Source organism: Oryx dammah, unplaced genomic scaffold (assembly GCF_014754425.2).
Source record: "Oryx dammah isolate SB20612 unplaced genomic scaffold, SCBI_Odam_1.1 HiC_scaffold_18, whole genome shotgun sequence".
Classification (NCBI taxonomy): Eukaryota; Metazoa; Chordata; class Mammalia; order Artiodactyla; family Bovidae; genus Oryx; species Oryx dammah.
The window spans coordinates 99,628,313-99,648,703 of NW_024070202.1; the positions used below are offsets into that span (position 1 = coordinate 99,628,313).

Below are 20,391 nucleotides of genomic sequence, written 5' to 3' on the forward strand. Positions count from 1 at the left end.
TGGGCAGGCAGGAAGGGCCCCCACTTCTTCGTTTTAACTCAGAGTGATAGCGTTGCTTAAATAGCCACAGTTCTAATGGAAAGAAGGTAATTTAAAAATCTGTCTATGCCCGTGGTATCTCTGAGATAAGAGCTGAGCTTAACACATCATATAGTAGAGCCTGACGTTGCTCCTGAGAGAATTGCCGACCACCTCATGTATGGCTTTCCAGGCGGTACATGTAGAAAAGAACCTGCCTGCAGGTGCAGGAAACATCAGAGACATGGGTTTAATCCCTGGGTTGGTCAGATCCCCTGCAGGAGGAAATGGCAACCCACTCTCATATCTTTGCCTGGAGAATCCCATGGACCGAGGAGCCTGGAAAGGCTACAGTCCATGGCATTACAAAGAGTCAGACATGACTGAAGTGACTTAGCACACACCATCATATATAAAAGAAAAATGGTGAAACAGTGGGCTGGTGGCTCAGACGGTAAAGTGTCTGTCTACAATGTGAGAGACCTGGGTTCGATCCCCGGATTGGGAAGATTCCCTGGAGAAGGAAATGGCAACCCACTCCAGTACTCTTGCCTTGAAAATCCCATGGACAGAGGAGCTACTCCATCCATGGGGGCTACTATCCATGAGGTCGCAAAGAGTCGGGCACGACTGAGTGACTTCACTTTGTCACTTTAGTGGGCGGCGTCAGATGCATTTAGGCTGTATATTCTCTAGTATTTTGCCTCTAAAAGCAATTTTTATCTTAAAATATAATCACAGATTATTTTGTTGTATCTCCATAATGAATATTGAGTTTGCATTAACTCATTAAACATTTACTGGGTCAGGAAGGTCCCCTGGAGAAGGAAATGGCAACCCACTCCAGTATTCTGGCCTGGAGAATCCCCATGGATGGAGGAGCCTGGCGGGCTGCAGTCCATGGAGTCGTAGAGAGTCAGATATGACTGAGTGTCCAGCAGCAGCAGCAGCATTAAGCATTTACTGTATGGTCTGAGAAATAAGCTTGAACAAAGAAAGACTTTCTTAGGCCAAGTTATCTACTTTTGCATTTTTTTTTTCACCAATTCAGGGACAGTTGGGGTTTGGCTGACCATTCAATGTCCCCACCTTGGGGACTGAAACTCGTGGGTTGGGAGTGGAATTGCACAGTGGTCCCCTATGCAATATGCAGAGAGTAGTCTAATTGATGTTTGTGGCAGGAAGCTTCATGAGAGTGGCTTTAACGACCTGTGTTAATCAAGGGAAATACCATTTAATCCCCCTTGTTCAGCATGTTCTTTAAAAAATTACTGTTTTTCAAAAACAGGTGATACGTTTGCATAGTTCAAAAATGAAAACTATAAATAGATAGGGTAAAATGGCTCCTTCCCCATTCTCTCCCTTGTCCTGCCAGTTTCTCTTCCTCCAGCAGCTGTCCCATAGCATTTTTAAGAGGTATTGTTAAAGTAGGTACAAACATTCTTTAAGATGTATTATTAAAGCAGGTGCAAACAAATATGAATATACAGGCTTTCCTCTCCCAACTTTTTAATAACAACTAACAGTGTTCCCTACACTCTGTACCTTAATTTTCCCTCTTAATGTCTTCTCTAGGAGACTTTTCTATAACAGTCCCTCAAGAGTTTTCCCATTCCATTTTGGAGTTGTATAATATTCCATTTAGTGGCTGTCTTACTGACTTGGGTCCTTAGACTCTTTCATCAGTAGAAATTGATAAAAGGCAGGATGAAAGATTCAGGCAAGGCTTTACTGGGACTCGTGTTGTAGCACAAGAGAGTGAAAACAAGTAATAAGCACCCTTGCTCGCCCTCCGATGAGGGCAGGTTAATGGGGTGAAGGTAGAGGCAGATTGGCGGGTCAGGCGAGAGGGGAGGCTTAGGTGGTCTGTTCGCCCTCACTGTGGTGCTGTGTGCCAAGATCATGTGCAGTTCCCTGCTTTTGCTCCCAGCACCTCTGAAGTGGCAGTTGGTTTGTGGCCTTCTTGTATCTTATTGTTCATAATTGCTTTAACTGTGAATGTATGTATTTTTAGTTCCTATAAATGTGCTCAGTTGCTCAGTCATGTCCAACTCTTTGTGGCCCCATGGACAGTAGCCCACCAGGCCCCTCTGTCCATGGGATTTCCCAGGCAAAAATACTGGAGTGGGTTGCCATCTCCTCCTCCAGGGGATCTTCCCAATTGAGGGATTGAACCTGCATTTCCTGCATTTAACTTATTTACTCAACTTAGATGTTGATTAAAGTTGATTCTAATCTAAGTTAATTTTAATCTTTTGCTGTTGCATACAACGTTTCAGTCAATAACTTTGTACAGAGGTTCATTTTGCATGTGTTAAAGAATGACAGTGGGATAAATCCCTGAAAGTAGAACTGTTGGGTCAAAGGGAACATACCTTTGTGCTTTAAGGAATATTGCCAAATTACTTCCAAACAGATTGTATTTATTTACACCTCTACCAGCCATAAGTGAGAGGATCTGCTTCCTCTACAATCTTCTGCCTTATTAAACTTTAGGATTCTTGTCCATTTGTTGATTAAGAAAATGGTATTTCAGTGTCTTTCATTTACATCTTTTATTATGAGTGAGGTAGAGCATTTGTATTTCTTTTTTATGGGCTATCCTTCACCCATGTAACTTTGGGCCATTGATCTTCTTACCTGTCACTTTGTAAGAGCCTTTTTTATCTATGGAATGTGAACTGAAAATATTTTTCTATTTGTCACTGGTCTTTGTTTTTATAATGGTTCATTTGGCTGTTTGTGTTTATCTATGCAGAAGTTTCAATTTTTATGAAGTAAACAATTTTAACCTTTTTTTTTCTCATCTGGATTTTGAATCATTTTAGAAATGCTTTAACCATTCTAAGGTTATGAAAGATTTCTCTCATGTTTTCTGATTTTTTTTTTTTTTGTCATCACATTTAAATCTTGACCCACTTGAAAATTTTCTTGGCTTTTGGCAGAAGGTATGGTTTACAAATTGTTTCCAGATGGCTTACTGGTTGTAATAACACCTTTTATCAAAAATTCTATGTTTTCCCCACAGATTTTCCAGTGTTCTTATATACCAAATTCCTTCATTGGAAGGAAGACTATTTCTGGGTATTCTCCAGACTATTTCTAGATTTTCTACCATTTCATTAGTCTGTCTGCTTATTTATTCACTAGTACTACTAAATTAAAATTTTGAAGTTTAATAATACTACTGTGATAATTAATAATACTAATATAAATACTACTCATGACCTTTTCCAGAATTTTCTCTGAGAGCATTAGAATCATCTTGTCTTACTCCAGAAAAAAAAAGTTTGTTGGTATTTATGTTGATATATTAAGCTTATGAATTCTTTTACAGAATATTGGCATATCACAGCATAGTATTCCTTTCTCTTTGTTCAAATCCTCTTTTGTTTCCTTTTAGAATTGTTTTCAAGGTTTTTTTTCCTCTAGGTCTTGAGATTTTTGGTTAATTTTATCTTTTTTCTTTCTAGTTCCTATTGTAAATGCTGCCTGTTTTCCCCATTTTATCTTCAGAGGTTTATTGTTTATTAGTTCTGGAGCCTGCCATATTACTAAATATTCTTATTGTTTTGAGATAGTTTCTCTGTCAGATTTTTGGGTGTTGTCTGGTATATCATCATAGAATTTGTAAATGGTGATGTTTACCTCTTCCTTTCCAGTTGTTTTTATATCTCTTTAAAGTCTCAAAAGACTTTCTTTTGTCTTGTGATAGGAAAGTTAGTGGAATGGTTCTTCACTAATACCTGTGAAGAGTAAGGTTATTATAATGGGGAGAGTTTGGGGGTGTGTGTGTGTGTATATCTATATATATATTTAAATTTTATTTATTTTTTTATTTTTGGCTGCTTTGGGTCTTTCTTGCTACACAGGCTTTTTCCTCTGGTTTTGGTGAGCAGGGGCTACTCTCCAGTTGGTGTGAGGGCTTCTCATTGCAGTAGCTTCAGGGCTTTAGAAAACAGGCTCGGTAATTGTGGTGCACAGGCCTCGATGCTCCAGGACATGTGGGATCTTCCCGGATCAGAGATCGAACCCGCGTCTCCTGCATTGCCAGGCAGATTCTTTACCACTGAGCCACCAGTGAACCCCTGGGCATATTTACATATGCAGCACAGGTGTCTACTAGGGAGGGACTGGTTTGAGACCCTAATCCCCTCTTTAGGAAATTCAGTGTTGTTACAAGTTGTAAACTGAGTTGCCCAGCAGGTTAGATGGCAAGAAAGAATAACAGACACCTCTGAGAGGAAGCTCACATAGGGTTAGGGAGTCTAGCCTAGGGCTCAGGGAGGCTACAGTATTTGGCCTTTTTAGGAACTCCTCTAGGTTTAACTCTTACGGAGCCGTGAATGTGACTCGGGAAAGAAACAACTGTGTGTGCATGTGTGTGTATCTTCCTACATGCACAGATGGGAAGAGTGGGTTACTGGACCTGTAACATTTGAAGTCCAGTTCCTGTGCTCCTTCTGTGGGATGCTGGGTGTGGGGCTGGGGCTGGGGACCCCTCCATAGTGCTCAGCTTCAGGGAGCGCTGTGCTTAGGGCTGCCTTTCAGCCTGTGGATTGCAGCCTTCACAGCATTGTCCTGGTGACTCCTGAGGTTAACGGGCCTGTTCTGGGCACCGGGCCCATTGTACTGGAGGTGATGTCATGTTTTAGGAGCAGAGGCAGCAAGGATGGAGAATGAGGATATTAGGGGACTGGGAAGAGCATAGATGCTTCTCCAGCTCCAAACAAACCTCTAACCTTCAGAACCCCGCTTCAGAATTGAAGCACACCAGCTCTGCCTGCCCCCAACAGGTAGCAGGAGAGGTGATCAGACGAGGTCCTTGCATAGCAGCCATACTCTTTTGTGTATATGTATGTATGTGTGTGTTCTGTGTATGTATAGTGAATTATTTCTAGACAGTAGGGATGGTTAGAAGGACAAAGTGTAGATCAAGCAACACATGAGGTATTTGCCAAGTCAAAGGAGAGCAAGAAGAGTGACTGATGGAATCAAAGACATTTACTGCTGTGATGAAATGAGGAGTACCGTTGTCGGAAGTCTTGGCTTAACGTTGGTTCAGATGAGAGCTAGGAGTTTGTTCAGGACCTTAAAGCCAATAGGTGGTAAAAATGCTGCTGCTGAACCATCACAAGCCACATGTAGGTTTAAGGTCTGCTCAAATCTGCTCCACATCACAGAGTGAATTTGAGGGGCTGACTGCAGACACACTGGCCTGAAGATCACAGATGCTGAGGATTTTCTTAGGATACTTGCAGAGATCATGGTGAGGGGGGGTGCGGGGAGTAGTTTACCTGTTTCAACAGGTGTTTGGTGTGGGTAATATTGGCCTATGTATTTTCTAGCTTTATTAAGATGTAATTGACATATAACATCATGTAAGTTTAATGTGCACAATGACACCTTCTCTCTACTTGCAACCTTGCTGTGTGGCCCCCAGGTGTCCTGTGTAATTTCCAGGACCTGTAAATAATAAATCTTGTTCCTTTCAAAGTTAAAAAAAAAAAGGTAACATGCACAACGTATTCTTTTGATACACTTAAATATTGTAAAATCATTACCATGTTAGTATTACCTAATACTTCCATCCCCCCAAATTAGTATTTCTTTTTAGTGATGAGAACATTTAAATCTACTCTCTCAGCAATATCCGATGTATGCTATAGTATCATTAACTATAATCACTATGCTAGGTATTAGATCCCCAGAATTTGTTATTTTTATAACTGGAAGTCTGTGTTTTTTGACCAATACCTCCCTATTTTCCCCACGCCCAGCCCCTGGTAACCACCATTCCACTCTCTCTGAGTTCAGCATTTTTATATCCCACATGTAAAGGAGGTCATATAGCATTTGTCTTTCTCTGCCGGACTTATTTCATTTAGCATAATGCCTTCAAGCTTCATCCAAGTTGTAGCGAGCAGCAGGATTTCTTTGTTTCCATGGCTGAACACTATTCCATTGTGTATGTGTACACCACATCTTCTTTACCTGTTCATCTGCTGATGGACATTCGGGCTGTGTCCATGTATTGATTATTGTACATAATGCTGGAGTGAACATAATGCTGGGGAGTACAGATACCTCTTTGAGATCCTGTTTTAGCGTCCTTTGGATGTATACCCAGAAATGAGATTGCTGGATTGCATGGTAGTTCTGTGTTTAATTTTTCTGAGGAAACTCCATACTGTTTTCCATGGTGGCTGCACCATTTACTTTCCCACCAGAGGTGCATAAGGGTTCTCTTTTCTTCACAGGCTCCCAACACTCATTATCTCTTATCTTTTTGATGACTGCCCCAAATGACACATGTCATCCGCAAGTGGTGTAAAAGCTCCGCATGGTTGAGTCACAGTCCTATTGGTGGCAGTGAATCCAGAGGTGGCTTCTTCAGTTTAGACTCACGGCCCTTTAGAACTGGACCTGCTTGAAGCAGGAAGGCTGTCTTGTCACTCTGTGCTGAGTATAGGCAGGGCTACCCTTTGGTTTGCATAAGCTAGCCTGGGGTTTTTTGGAGTCATTTTTGGAAGGAAGTTCTGGAAGTGGGTCTTGATTTCTTACTAGAGCAGTTGGGAGCTTGGAGACTTTATAAAAAATGTGACTTTCTTTTGCATCCCTGACTAGCAAAGTGGAGCACTGTGGTTACACTTTGCCCTTTCTTCAATGTGTTTTTTCCAGGGGGCTGAGTTCTCCTTTGCACTGAGAAGAGAGAGTCAATGTACTAGACCCCGAAACACAAAACATGCAACAGAGAGAAACTTCCATTGCTAAACCACCAAGTTTGGCTGGAAGTTCTGCTGGTAGCAGGCCTCTCAAACAGCAGACACGTGGTCCCCACTTTCCAGCCAATGTCTGGTGTCCAGCCTGTGAGAGTGAAAAAGAACCAGAAGACTGGGTCAGGCATCTTCAATTCTGGCCTCATGTCAAAATTTTAAGAACTCATGGAGCGTTTACAAATTCTGGTTGCTCAGGCCACTTCCCCCAGAAATCCTCGTTCAGTGGGTCTGGGTTGGGGCCCGGTGAGTGACTCAGATGTCCAGCCAGGGTTAGGAAGCACCAGTCTAGGCTTGTCCTAAGGCATCACCAGGGAGCCGAGTGACCTTTGGCAAATCACTTTACTTCCCCGGATTTCAGTTTCCTCATCTCTAAAATAAGAACTTGGATTGGAGGTATCCAAACTGGCCACAAGTCAGCAACTCCCAGGAAGCCTTAGAAACACAAATTCCAGAGTCCTTCTCCAGATGGCCGAGTCTGAATCTTTGGGCCCAGGGCCCAGGAACCTGTGTGTTTAAAGATTGGGGTAAAATGCATGACACACATTTTACCATCTGGACTATTTTTACTAATTCAGTGCAGTCATGGTAAGTATATTCATATTGTTGTGCAACCAGTCACCAGAACTTTTTCATCTTGGAAAACTGAAACCCCGTATCTATTAAACAACAGCTCCTCATTCTGTCCTCCCCCAGCACCTGGCAACCACCTGTGTCTGTGACTCTGACTACTCTCCTAATAGCTGGAATCGTACAGCGTTTGTCTATCTACGCTGGGCCTATTTCACTTAGCATAAGCTCTTCAAGTTTTATCGTGAAGCAGGTGTCAGAATTTCCTTCCTCTTTCAGGATGAATAGCATTCTGCTCTATGTATAGACCACATTTTGTTTATTCCTTCATCTGTTGGTGGGAACTGGGGTTGCTTCTACCTTTTATTTAGTTTTGGCTGCGCTGGGTTTTCATTGCACTGGTTTGCATGGGCTTTCTCGAGCTGTGGCAAGCAGGAGCTACTCTCTAATTGTGGTGTTCAGACTTCTTACTGTGGCGTCTTCTTGTTGCAGAGCTTGGGCTCTCAGCACGCAGGCAGTGGTTTGGGCACATAGGCTCAGTAGTTGCAGCTTGAGGGCTCTGGAGCTTGGGCTCTAGGTGTCCAAGGTAAGCTTTGGACTGGCTTAGTTGCCCCTCATCGCATGGAATCTTCCCAGACAAGGGATCAAACCTGCGTCCCCTGCTTTGGCAGGCAGATTCCATCCACTCTGCTACCAGCGAAGTCCTCTACCTTTTGACTATTGTAAATAGTGCTGCTATGAACTTGGGTGTACATACATCTCTCTGAGACCCTACTTTCAGTTTTTTGGACATACACAGAAGTGAAATTGCTGGACCACATGGTAATTTTAATTTTTTGAGGAACCATCAAAGTGTTTTCTCCTGCAGCTGCACTGTTTTACGTTCCTACCAATAGTGCCTTAGAACCCCAGCTTCTCCACATCCTTGCAGCCCTGATGGGCATGAGGAATCTGTACATTTAATAAGCTGTCCAAGAGATCCTGGAATTGTCAGTCCCTGGGTAGGGTACCATGCCATTGGACCCAGTGGTGACTTGGACTCTTTCTAGCTTGAAAGTAGATGCATATATAAGAATAAACTTGAATATATAAGGATGCATATATAAGGATAAACTTGAATGGCTAAACTTACAGTGAGTGTCAGCAGTTGTCATGATTTGCCTCCATGCTATGTCTGTCTGGGGGCTTCCCTAGTGGCTCAGGTGGGTTGGACACGACTGAGTGACTTCACTTTTCACTTGGCTGCATTGGAGAAGGAAACGGCAGCCCACTCCAGTGTTCTTCTTGCCTGGAGAATCCCAAGGACTGGGGAGCCTGGTGGGCTGCTGTCTATGGGATCGCACAGAGTCGGACACAACTGAAGCGACTTAGCAGCAGCAGCAGCTAGTGGCTCAGGCAGTAAAGAATCTGCCTGCAATGCAGGAGACCTGCATTCAGCCCCTGGGTTGGGCAGATCCCCTGGAGAAAGGAATGGCTACCCACTCCAATATCCTTGCCTGGAGAATTTCATGGACAGAGGAGGCTGGCTGTCCACGGGGTTGAAAAGAGTTGGACACAACTGAACAACTAACATTCTCACTTTCTATGTCTGTCTGGGATTATTCTCTAGCTGTTTTAGGTGTGAGCAGTTTTCCTCTCCATTGACTTTGAAGATGGAATCAGTGCCTGGCACTTGATAGACGGCTCAAAAATGGAGTGAATCAAGGAGTGAACAAATTAAAGTCCCCAAGGCAGAGAACTGGCCTTCTGTTTATTAGGAACCTCTCGCTGCACTAAGCAGAAGTGTGCTAACACAGTTCATACTGGGAAGTGTTCGATTGTGCAGTAGACACATACAGACCATTTTTGCCAGCATAAGAGTTGGCATACTGAGAAGACTGAATGTAGCATGAACCCCAGGTGACTGTGCTTGGGTTTCTGCCTTATAGGAGAGTTCTTTGGTCAAGGCAAAGCCTGTGTAGGCAGCATCAGAAGGTACAGGGTCTAGGGCAGGGGTCCCCAACCTCTGGGATCTAGTGTCTGTTGATCTGACATGGAGCTGATGTAATAATAATAAAGTGCACGATAAATGTAATATAGTTGAATCATCTGGACATCTCTCCCCACCCCGCCCCCTCCCCACACACCCTGGTCCATGGAAAAATTGTCTTCCATGAAACCCATTCCTAGTGCTAAAATGTTGGGGACCACTGGTCCAGGGGAACACACCTAGATGAATGAGTCTGTGCATTTCTCTTCCCTGTGCATGGAGCTCGCAGGGCTAGCCAGCTGTTGGCAGCCAAGAGTGGGTAACACCCTGGAGCAGGTCCGTCTTTCCAGGGGCGCCTCCCATCAAACCGTGGCCTGCCCTGCCCTTCCGGATTGCTGGTGCCAGCGCTGCTCAGGGGAGCTGGGGCCCTCCCTTAATGGGTGGCCCAGCAGAGGGGAGACTGGTGCTTTGCTCTCTGGAAGGTGGAGCAGGGTGTCACACCACAGCACGGGATGTCCTGCCGATCACAGCCCCGTGGGTGTGTCTGAAGTTGTGTCCTGCAGGGCCTCCAGTGCCTGTAGCCCTTCCCATCTGGACTGCAGTCACAGAATAGACAGCCCCGCAGCCTCCTTGGCAGCATGGCTTTCACCTTGGGTGTACCCAGCAGGGGTGGGGCACCAGCTTCATCGTGACCAGTGTGCTCAGCCATGATGCGCCCCTGGCTACAAATCAGATCTTCCCTTGGAGCAGACGGCCTCAGGATTACATACAGTGTCATAGTGAATCACACATAGTGGGGAGTTTTAACTTTGCAGGGCAGTAAAGTGAAAGTGTATATTTCTTTAACAGCCTTGGCCAGAAGCATTGATGTTATCTGTTCCCTGTCCTCACTAATTGCAGGCCCTGCTCTGCCTTTCACATCCCCCTGTTCAACATAGAATTATTATTATTATTTTTTAATCAGCACAGCAGGTTCTTCTGGCTTCTCTGAGTTTTCTCTTGGAAGTTGGTGAAGCTTGAATGAGTGAACTGATTTAAAAACCAGGATGAGACTTCCCCCATGGTCCAGTGGTTAAGAATCTACCTGCCAATGCAGGGGACATGTGTTTGATCCCTGGTTTGGGACTATCCCACCTGCTGTGGGGTAATGAAACTCATGAGCCACAGCTACTAAAGCCCTAGAGAGTCGTGGGGTAGGGGTGGGGCTGCAACTAGAGAAAGTCTGCATCCAGCAGTGATGACCTAGCACAGCCAGAAACAAACAAAATTAAAAAATGATTAGAAGGGTATATTTTTTAAAAGCAACAACAGAATGCATCTAGAAGAAGGTCCTTAGAGAAGAATGTGTAGATCCATGAAATTAACAAGTGCATTTGCAACCGTAACTGACATGGACAACGTGTCCTCAGAACTGGCTGTGCCGAGCCTCTTCCTTCTCACAGAGGAGAGAAGGGAGGCCCTGAGCGGGTGGGTGACTTGCCCACCATCACACAGCTGGTAGCAGAGTTGCTGCCATCTGTATCTTGGTCCCTGGCTTCTCTCGCCATGGTGCTGTTTTCTCACCTGCCTTCCATCCATTCATTCATTCTCTGCTCCCTACTCCATGCTCCCAGCACTTAGAAGAAAAAGTGAGGCAAGACATACATAGCACAGAAGTAACCTTTTTAATATGTACAGTTTAGTGCCTTTTAGTATATTCACAGTCTTGGGCAGCCATCACCTGTCTTTGGTCCTAGAACATTTCCCCCAACCCCAAAGGACACCCTGTACTCATTAGGCAGTCACTCCCCATTCTCTGGCACCCCCAGTCCCTGGCAACCACTGACTGGCTTTCTGTCTCTATAGATTTGCCTATTTTGGATATTTCATACAAACAGAACCCTAGAATATATGGTCTTCTGTGTCTGGCTTCTGTCACCTAGCATGTGTTGAAACCTCATCTGTTTTGTAGCACATATCAGCACATCATTCCTTTTTAAGGCCAAATCGTTATCCATTGTGTGGAGACACCGTATTTTCTTTATCCACTCCTTTGCTGGTGAGCATTGGACTGTGAACAGGTCTGCCAAGAACATTTGTGTACAAGTATTTGTTTGGATTCCGGTGTTCAGTTCTTTGGGGGTGTATACCTAGCTGTGAAATTGCTGGTTTAAATGGAAATTCTATGTTTAACTTTTTGAGGAACTTTCTAGCACTTTTGAGAGGAGCAGGTCTTTGCTTACACTTCCAGTCTTAAGAAGACTGGAATACACTTAAACGTCTTTGTGTGTGCGTGCTAAGTCGCTTCAGTCATGTCCACCTCTTTGTGACTCTATGGATTGTAGCCCGCCAGGCTCCTCTGCCCATGGCAAGAATACTGGAGTGAAAGTTGCCGTTTCCTCCTCCAGGGGATCTTCCTGACCCAGAGATCAAACCCAAGGTTTTCACATCTCCCAGTTCTTTACCACTAGTGCCACCTGGTAAGCACTCTCTACACACTAACAAATATCTGAATGAAAAACAATTGTGTGTGTGTCCTTGACGGTTTATGATCCAAATGTTTGACTCTAAGGGAACCCTAACAGCTGTGTTCATTAAACATACAGAGACCCAAACGTTTAGATGAAGGTGACCAACTCAGCAAATGCAGAGCCCACAGGCATTGGGAGAGAGAAGGTTGAATGGCTGACTGTCGTTCAAGCTACAGAGAGTCTGCATTTCTGTATCAACACAGATGCTGACTAAAGACCAATTTAAGTCGAATAAAATGAGAACAGGGTTGGGGTAGGGAGGTAGAAGGTGGGAGGGTGGGGGTGGGGGGATGGGCAGAATCTAATACCCGCCTCTCGGGCACCTGTCTGCCTCAAGCTTCTGGACTCAGAGGCATGTATCAACTTGCATGGCCCCAGTAACCAGCTTTCTTGGGCAAAAACATCTCCCTTAGCCCGACATACCACAGCTACTTTGTTGTGGAAATTTAACCTTCTTAAAAACAAAATCCCGTGACTCACCTTGTCCATCACTAAACTGGAAAAATATAGCCTGGTAGACCAGTAGAAGTAGCTAGCTGAAAATATCTCATCTATACTGCATCTTCTGAAGATCTGAGACCTCTATTAAGCTGGTGATTTTCAGGAGTAAGCATCTTTGGCCTCTGGTCAATAGACAGGGGACTTGCAGTGCTCTTTGTAATTTTCAGAGTGCTTGTTGCTTTGGGAGTCAGTGGAAAGAGAAGGGACTCTGGCATTAGACTGAACTAGACCCCCAAGCCTTGATCCTAATGCTTCCCAGTGGTGTGAAGCCTGTTTTCTTCGAGAGCCTGTTTTGGTATGTTTTGCTTTTATTTGCTTATATACCATTACCTTTGGGCTGGGGTGAGGATTTAATGAGATAGAGTGTGCATCTGTTCTTTTCTGTGTCAAGCACATTAGGCCTTCTTGTCTCGCCCTTCATCCAGATCCCATGTAACATTTATTCTTCACACCAGTTGTTTTCTGTCCATGGTTTAGGGGGTGAAAGCACAGCAGCAGGACCTGTCCATGTGCACAGAGCAGTATATTAACAGACTCACAGGCTTTCACTCTACTGAGATACTCCATGAGCCTTGCTTCTTTCTGCCCCTTCATTTCCTTTTCATTCTACTGCAGGATGAATTAGATCGCCCAGAAGGCACATTCTTTCTCCAGAACATCAACACACCCTATTTCCTTTGAAGGGCAGAATCAAAGGAAAGCAAACAAGAGACCCAGAGAAGACCATTATGCTGGCCGGGAAGGTTTGGGCGCCTTGTGGATGCTTGGATCTGAGCCCCTCACTCCAGCTTCAGCAGTCTCAGCAAGCAGAGGAGTTCTCTGTTCAAGCACCGTCTTCTGTCTCCTGCGGGACAGCGCCCTCTGCCTTCAAAGCCCTTGACTTTTCCTTCATGATTCCAAGTTCATGTCGCTGTCAATCTCAGTTCATGGGGACTCCGTCCCTCCACAGATGTGTGGAGTGTGCCAACCATGGGCTAACCTTGCCATAAGCCAGCTGGTTGGAGTTGCATTTCCGAGTTAATGGACCCAGTGCTAGTTATACCGCAGTGAATGTATTAGTCTCAGGCGGACAAGTGTCTTACAGTGCTTATATGTAGACATTGCCAAAACAGTCAAATTATTCCAACAGCATGGGAGTAAATTCTCAATCCCCGAGTCTTTAAAGTTTAAATACTTCCCCAATCATTTGTAAGCGGTAAGATAAACAGCCCTCTAACTCGTCATTTGATTAAAGGCAAACATACGCAACCAGGCTTCCTTTGAGTGTGAGAATAATCACTCCCGTTTCTCTCTGAGCACTTCCATACTTTCTGAAGAACCAGGGAGAAAGCGGCCTTCCTCTCCCTTTCTCTGCCGATCTCCACAGGAAAGAGGTGGGGTGACACCCAGTTGGTGAGGTGGGGAGAAGGGCCTCTGAGAGTGTGTCCTGAAGTGTGTGCGTGTGTGAGGGCCTCTGAGAGTATGTCCTGAAGTGTGTGCGTGTGTGTTAGCCGGTCAGTCGTGTCTGACGCTTTGTGACCCCACAGACCGTAGCCCGCCAGGCTCCTCTGTCCATGGGATTCTCGCAGGAATACTGGAGTGGGCAGCCATTTCCTACTTGGCTAAGGAAGCTCGCATGCTAAGTCAACGCTTGCTCCAGGATGTGCTCTTGGAACCTCCCACGTGGAAGTTACATTTCTCCCCTCGTCATGGAACCCTCTGTGAAGCGAGTGCCCGCTGGGGCCTCCCGGGGTCACGCCACAGCCCTTGGCTGGAATCTCCCAATTCTTCAAATTCCAGGAGGGAGGGGGGCTGATGTAGTCGGTCGGAGTCACTGCAGCTCCAGGCCCCCAAGTCTTTGGATGTGTCCCAGCCCTCAGCTCAGCTGCCCACATATGACCACAGCCGCGGCTCCAGGGACCGGAAAGCCCCTCTGAGCCCGGTTGAATGGTTCCTAGAGTTGGGTGCTTGCAGAGAGGGGGTGTCTCACCTCTCCGCACAGCCTCCCACCATCTTCTGACTTCCCACCATCTCCCCTCCTCCCCTCCATCCCCCACACCCCATCCACCTCCCCCTGCCAGCAGACAGCCCCGGCTCCCCTCCTTGGAAGCTCTTGTACCCCCCATCTCCCCCACCCTCACGGGCTCACCATGCACCCTGAGTCCTCACCAGCTTCCTCTCCCAGACGAGGAGTTTCTTCCTGAAGAGGGGTGGTGGCAGCTGTTTAAGAGGATAGTTTCATCCCCAGCCTCAGTTATACCATCCATACGCTGAGTCTCCTGCCCACATGGTAGGGTTTGCAGTTCTTGTAAGTTCGTTGGGGGCTCCATGCTGCCCCTGCTCACGGGGACACCCCACCTCTGATTCTGCTCAGGCACCCCTTGGTCAGGGACCCAGTTGTCCCTTTCTGCCCCACAGAAGGGCTCCCTCAGCCCAGCTCTCCACCTGCAGATCAGAGGGACTTAGCTACGTCAGGATGTCCTTCCCGGTGAACTTGGAGAAGCCTTTCCACCTGGGGCAGCTTGTCCTCCCTGCGGGACCTCTCTCATAGAAGGGTCTTTCTTCTGCTTGGAGTGCTCCTCATCCCTCCAGAGTCCTGGCTGCCCTCCACTCCTATTTTCAGTGGCCACCATCTATTCTCTCCCCTTCCTCAGGCCTCTGAGGAGGAAATATTTATCTTTCATTCAAGTGGAAGTCAGTGATTTCTTTGGCCTTTCATTTCCACTTTGGTGTAACCTGGGGAAGAGAAGATGGCCCCATGGTACAAGTGAAAAAGAAGAGGGAAGAGAAATACATATACGGCCACGGTAGTGTGCACAGGCTGTGCACTGCACAAATCCAGGGTCTCGTTCACATGGACTGTGATGTGACATGAAAAATGGGGTTTGCCAGATGAAAATGCTTTCTTTGAGCTTTGCTTTCTCTTATTTGAGGGCAATACAGAGGCATGGAGAGCGCTTTGAGCCCCGAAGATCCCAATTTGAATCCCCTCGTTTCTGTCACCATCCCATTAAATGGTCCTGGACAACTCTCATAACATCTCAGACTTCAGTTTCCTTATTTACGAAAGGAAAATGATGGCACCCCCTTTACAGAATTGCTGTGAGAAAGAAGTGAGACCTGATATTGATCAGATGGCATATATAAGGCGCTCCATAGATGCTATTTCCCAGGAGAGTTGTCCGATTGAAGGAGTGTTTGCCAATCTCATTTTTGGCCCTTTTCAAGTGAAAATAAACAGGGCCTTCAAGAAATGCCAAGGGTATATCTGTTGGAGGAAGAAAAATATACAATTATTTCCCTTGATGCTCAATTGAGGAAAATAAGAAATTAAGATGTGTGGCCTATTGGGACATTCAAGAAAGTTACCATGTTTAAAAAATATATATTTATGCTTATTTGGTTGTGTCATTTCTTAGTTGAAGCATGTGGAATCCATTATACACACACACACACACATATATATATATACATATACACACATGTAGTTGCAGCCCGTGGAGTTTAGTTCCCTGACTAGTTTTCTGCTTCTGTTGTTGTTCAGCCACAGAGTCGTGTCTGACTCAGGCCCCCTGCATTGGGAACACAGCATTAGCCACTGGACCACCAGGGAAGTTCCAAAAGTTGCAATCTGAACATCAGAAAGGACAACTTATTGAGCCCTTCCTGAATGTTAGGCACTGTTTGAAGCATCTCCACGGGTTATTGCTCTGGTGAAAATCAACTCTTCTGGGACACAGCATCCCATACCGTGTCCCCAGAATTCTGTGTCTTTGTCAAAGGATGAAAAAATATATATATTCTTCGCTTTCCAACTCGCTTCTGGCATTGCCTAGCACTTTTGCAGATCTTTGGGTCCCCGAATCTGGTCTTTTTGCCTCAGCCCGCTGTCCCTTTTGTTAATTACCTTGGAGAAGTGAGCGGGACTCCAGAGATGAGCAGGAGCTGGTGGTGTGCTGGAGCCGGCTTGCGCCCCCTGCTGGAGCTCACGGTTTGCATCTCCTCTGTAGGTCTGGCGCTTGAGATCAGCCATCACAGAAGTATTTGCAGCATGGAAGAGAGCAGATTCTACAGATTAGGACCAGCCCCTCTCTCCCTGCGAACTGGTTGGCTGCCTCCCGCCCCTCACTGGCCTGCTCACAGCAACTCAGGGGCTGGAGAAAACTCAACAGGCTTTTCCAGACTTGAGTGGAGATGCTTGTAGGAAACCTTTAATTCACAGACATGCACTAAGTGGAGAATTTCAGGTAGGCAGACTTTCTGCTTCTGTTGTTGTTCAGCCACGGAGTCGTGTCTGACTCTTTGCGACCCCATGGACTGCCGCACGCCAGGCTTCCCTGTCCTTCAGCATCTCCCAGAGATTGCTCAAACTCCTGTCCATTGAGTCAGTAATACTATCCAACCCTCTTGTCCTCTGCTGCCCCCTTCTCCTTTCGCCTTCAATCCACTTCTGTGTGTGTCCTAAGTTGCTCCAGTCGTGTCTGACTCTGTGCAACCCTATGGATTGTCACCCGTCAGGCTCCTCTGTCTATGGGATTCTCAGTTCCACACTGAGGAAGACAAGTGACAGGTCTTAAAAACTACACTTGAAAGGCACCCTCCGGGGACCAGGTACATCTTTCGTGTTACCTTTTGAACCTGGAAATAGCTTAATATACTGTTTCTTATAACCCGACATCTCAGTGCACTCTGGAAATGAAACGAGAGGGTACAGACCTAGCAGAAAGTAGGTGAAGTCGAGTTTTCATAGAAGAATGGGCCGGCACATCCTGAACGTCAGTGTTTCCCCACAAGGTGGCGCTCTCTTCTCAACTATCAGACAAATGCTCAACGCCGACGAGCTGCGGAGAATTGGGCTCCTATGCACGACTGAAGCGACTTAGCAGCAGCAGCAGCAGCACCTTGTAATCTATCGCCTTAGCGCGATTGGTTCGAGCTGAGCAATGCTAAGGTTAAAGTCACTGGCCCGCTGCCTTGCAAATCCATCTCTGTGATCCTGTGAGTCCGCGTTCATTCTTTCTGCTCCTGGAGGAAGAGGAGCAGAAAACTCCCAGCCGTGGAGGTGGGGTGGGGGTGTGGCCCCCAGCTGGTGAGTCTTATGTTCACCGATGAAGGAGAGGAAATTATTTTTTTTTAATTAATCAATTTATTTAAATTAGAGGCTAATTACTTTACAATATTGTAGTGGTTTTTGCCATACATTGACATGAATCAGCCATGGGTGTACATTACATGTGTCCTCCATCCTGAAAACCCCTCCCACCTCCCTCCCATCCCCTCCCTCAGGGCTGTCCCAGAGCACCGGCTTTGAGTACCCTGTTTCATGCATCCAGCTTGAACTGGTGATCTATTTCACATATGGTTATATACGTGTTTCATTGCTATTCTCTCAAATCATCTTACCAGGAGAGGAAATTCTAACTGAGACTTTAGTTTTCATAAGGAACCAAAGGGTTCCTCTGTCTCCAAATGGAAGGTAAAGAGATGTCAGAGATCTCTGGAGAGTATGCTTCTGAATCCAGAGTCCCCTCCTGCTCCCCTTGTCTCTGGGGTCCCTCCTTCTGCCCTCTGCACATCACCAGTTCACAGCCTTGATGAAATCCTGCTGTGAGCTGCAGGGCTCAGAAGGAAGCAGTGCTGCTCAGAGGAGGTACATCATAGAGAGAGGTGGCCCAGCCCAGCCGCGGGCCTTGACCCGTCTGCTTGAGCTCTCCGGTCAGTCGTCTCCTCACTGACCCTCCCTGGCAGCCCACCGGACCTGAACCCCCCAGCCTGAGGCCAAGCTTTGCCCTTTGGCCCGTTGCATTCACAGACGCCAGCTCTCGCTCCTTGACCACCTCTGCTGGAGGTCACTTGTCCCGCTGGCCTGGCTAGCGTTCCCTCCGGCTGTCACCTCCAACGTTGTCTCCTGACCACGGCCCCTCGGTCTCCTCCTCGCTTCTCTGAGCTGAGCCTGCTCCCACCGTCCTCCCCAGAGGTTCTGCCCGTCTCTCGGCTCCCAGTTTCCTCACCTGCCCATTGGGCACTTCTGGTCCTGTTCCCCAAGCCCTTGGCTTACCCCAACTCCTCCCAAGTTGTTCCTCTGCCTCACCAGCAAACAAAGCACCTTCCACAAGGTCTCAGCATTGCCGGCTCAGCAGGAGTCACCCTGGGGAAGCAGAGTCTTGGGAATCTCATGAAATGAATCTCTCATCGCTCTGTTAAATGTTGAGGAGGCTGCTGACATCCTGTGCACATCAGATTATGCCAGACATCAGAGTCAAGTGTACAAAGTACACAATTTTAACCTCTGCAGCCTTTGCCAATGGCATAGATAGACCAAGACCCCACCTTGCCTGGTCCTGACCAAGTCCTTCTGCTTCCAAGTTTTCTTACTAGGCTGATCTGAAGGGAACTGCCGTGTAAGGTCGCCAGTATCCCTTGCTTCCCGTCTAGTTCTTCTATTTCAAGACAGCCAGTAGCTGGAGAGGCACATGAAATCAAGGGAGAGTTTATTCAGGGCGAACAGATCAGATCCGAATGCTGAAGGGAAGGATCCAATTGGTAGGGAAAGCAAAAGTATTTGTGATTGCCTATAGTGAAGACAAAATAGCCATCCTTCACCCAGGAACTTACAGCTCAGAGGTGTAGAGAAAGCAAGAATGGGCCATGGGGAGACTCCTCAGCCTTCCTGACACGTAAGGCTGATGTGTCCTGAGGACCAATCCTATCATTTTCTTCCTCACGTTACCGTGGAGGTTCCCTTCCTCAGTCCAGATCTCCACCTGCCCTCGATCCCAATCTCTTCCAGCCTTCTTTCTCTCAGGCACTGTGGCACTGATGGCATGACTGGCCCCCTGAGCACTCCGTCTGTATCTCTGCCCTCTACTGGGAAGCTGTGCAGCCTCCGCACACTCTGATTCTGGGACCCAGAGCTTGCTGTGGCCAACGGGACAGGAACAAACCAGATGAGAGTGCAGATGTGCGAAACACTTGCCCGCTTTATCCTTTATCTCCAACTCCCGCTTCTTCATGTGAACACAGCTGGACTAGCCTCCTGGAGGATGAGAGGCTATGGAGCTGAAGCATCAGCCAAGACCCTCTTAAACCAGCCAGTCCTCAGCTGACCTGCAGGATGGCCCAGCAATGCGTCTGCTCAGGAGCAGAAAGAAAGGTCTGTTTATGCACTCCACTGAGGTCTTGTGGTCATTTTTATGCAACAACACTGTGAGAGTTGTCCTGGTGTAGAATGTGAGTGCCATCAGAAGTGTTCTCACCTGGAGATTCTAGGAGTGATGGAACCTCTTCCCTCATCTTTCTGTCTTTCTAGGCTACTGGGAGTAGATGGGGAAAGTGTTGAGAGATTCTGGTGACATATTTTCATAAGAAAGAACACAGAGGATCATGGTTCTTTGAGCCAGATGTATGTAGGAGTGCTATCTATCTGAATATAGGGAGGGACCTTTATCATCCTTCCCTGGGCTCCGTTATTAACACCTCCTGGTAACCAGACATTATTCAGCCTGTTTAGGTGATGAAGGGAGCAACTCCTGCATGGGTAGACTTTGGGTTTATCACAAGTGATACAGCGCTTTCCATATGGAACTAAAGCCCAGCAATCACGCTTCATCACCCGGATTATTACAGTGACTCTTAAATTCGTGTCCGGATCATGCTCACCACTGCCAGATTTATCTGTCCCCAGCACACTTCACTTCTAAGTTCCCTTCTCTCTACTCAAGGAAACCCAGCAGTTCTCCAAGAACTTCTGGTCTAAGCCCAGCTCAGTCTGGTCCTTTAGTAGCCCTATAACCTGCACCAGCCTAGCGACAGAGGATGAGATGGTTGGATGGTATCACCAACTTGATGGACTTGAGTTTGAGCATGGGAGATCTCTCTGGGAGATAGTGAAGGACAGGGAAGCCTGGCATGCTGCAGTCCACAGGGTTGCAAAGAGTTGGGCATGACAGTGGCTGGACAATAACAACAATACCATTTCCCACACACTCTGGCATGGCCAGGTTCTGGGCCTTTCCCAGTCCGTGCCCCTCACTGCCACTTCCCTGCCCACCTGCCCTTCTGCTCGTCT

At 46.7% G+C, this 20,391-nt stretch overlaps 1 long non-coding RNA gene across 1 annotated transcript; it reads right to left on the reverse strand.

Moving 5' to 3' along the window:
- Positions 1–14,801: 14,801 nt before the first annotated feature.
- Positions 14,802–16,649, reverse strand: LOC120877620. Its single transcript, XR_005724365.1, has 3 exons — positions 16,231–16,649; positions 15,444–15,591; positions 14,802–15,059 (listed from the first exon to the last, which is right to left on the reverse strand). It is a non-coding gene; the product is annotated as an uncharacterized LOC120877620 (long non-coding RNA).
- Between the last annotated feature and the right edge of the window lie 3,742 nt (positions 16,650–20,391).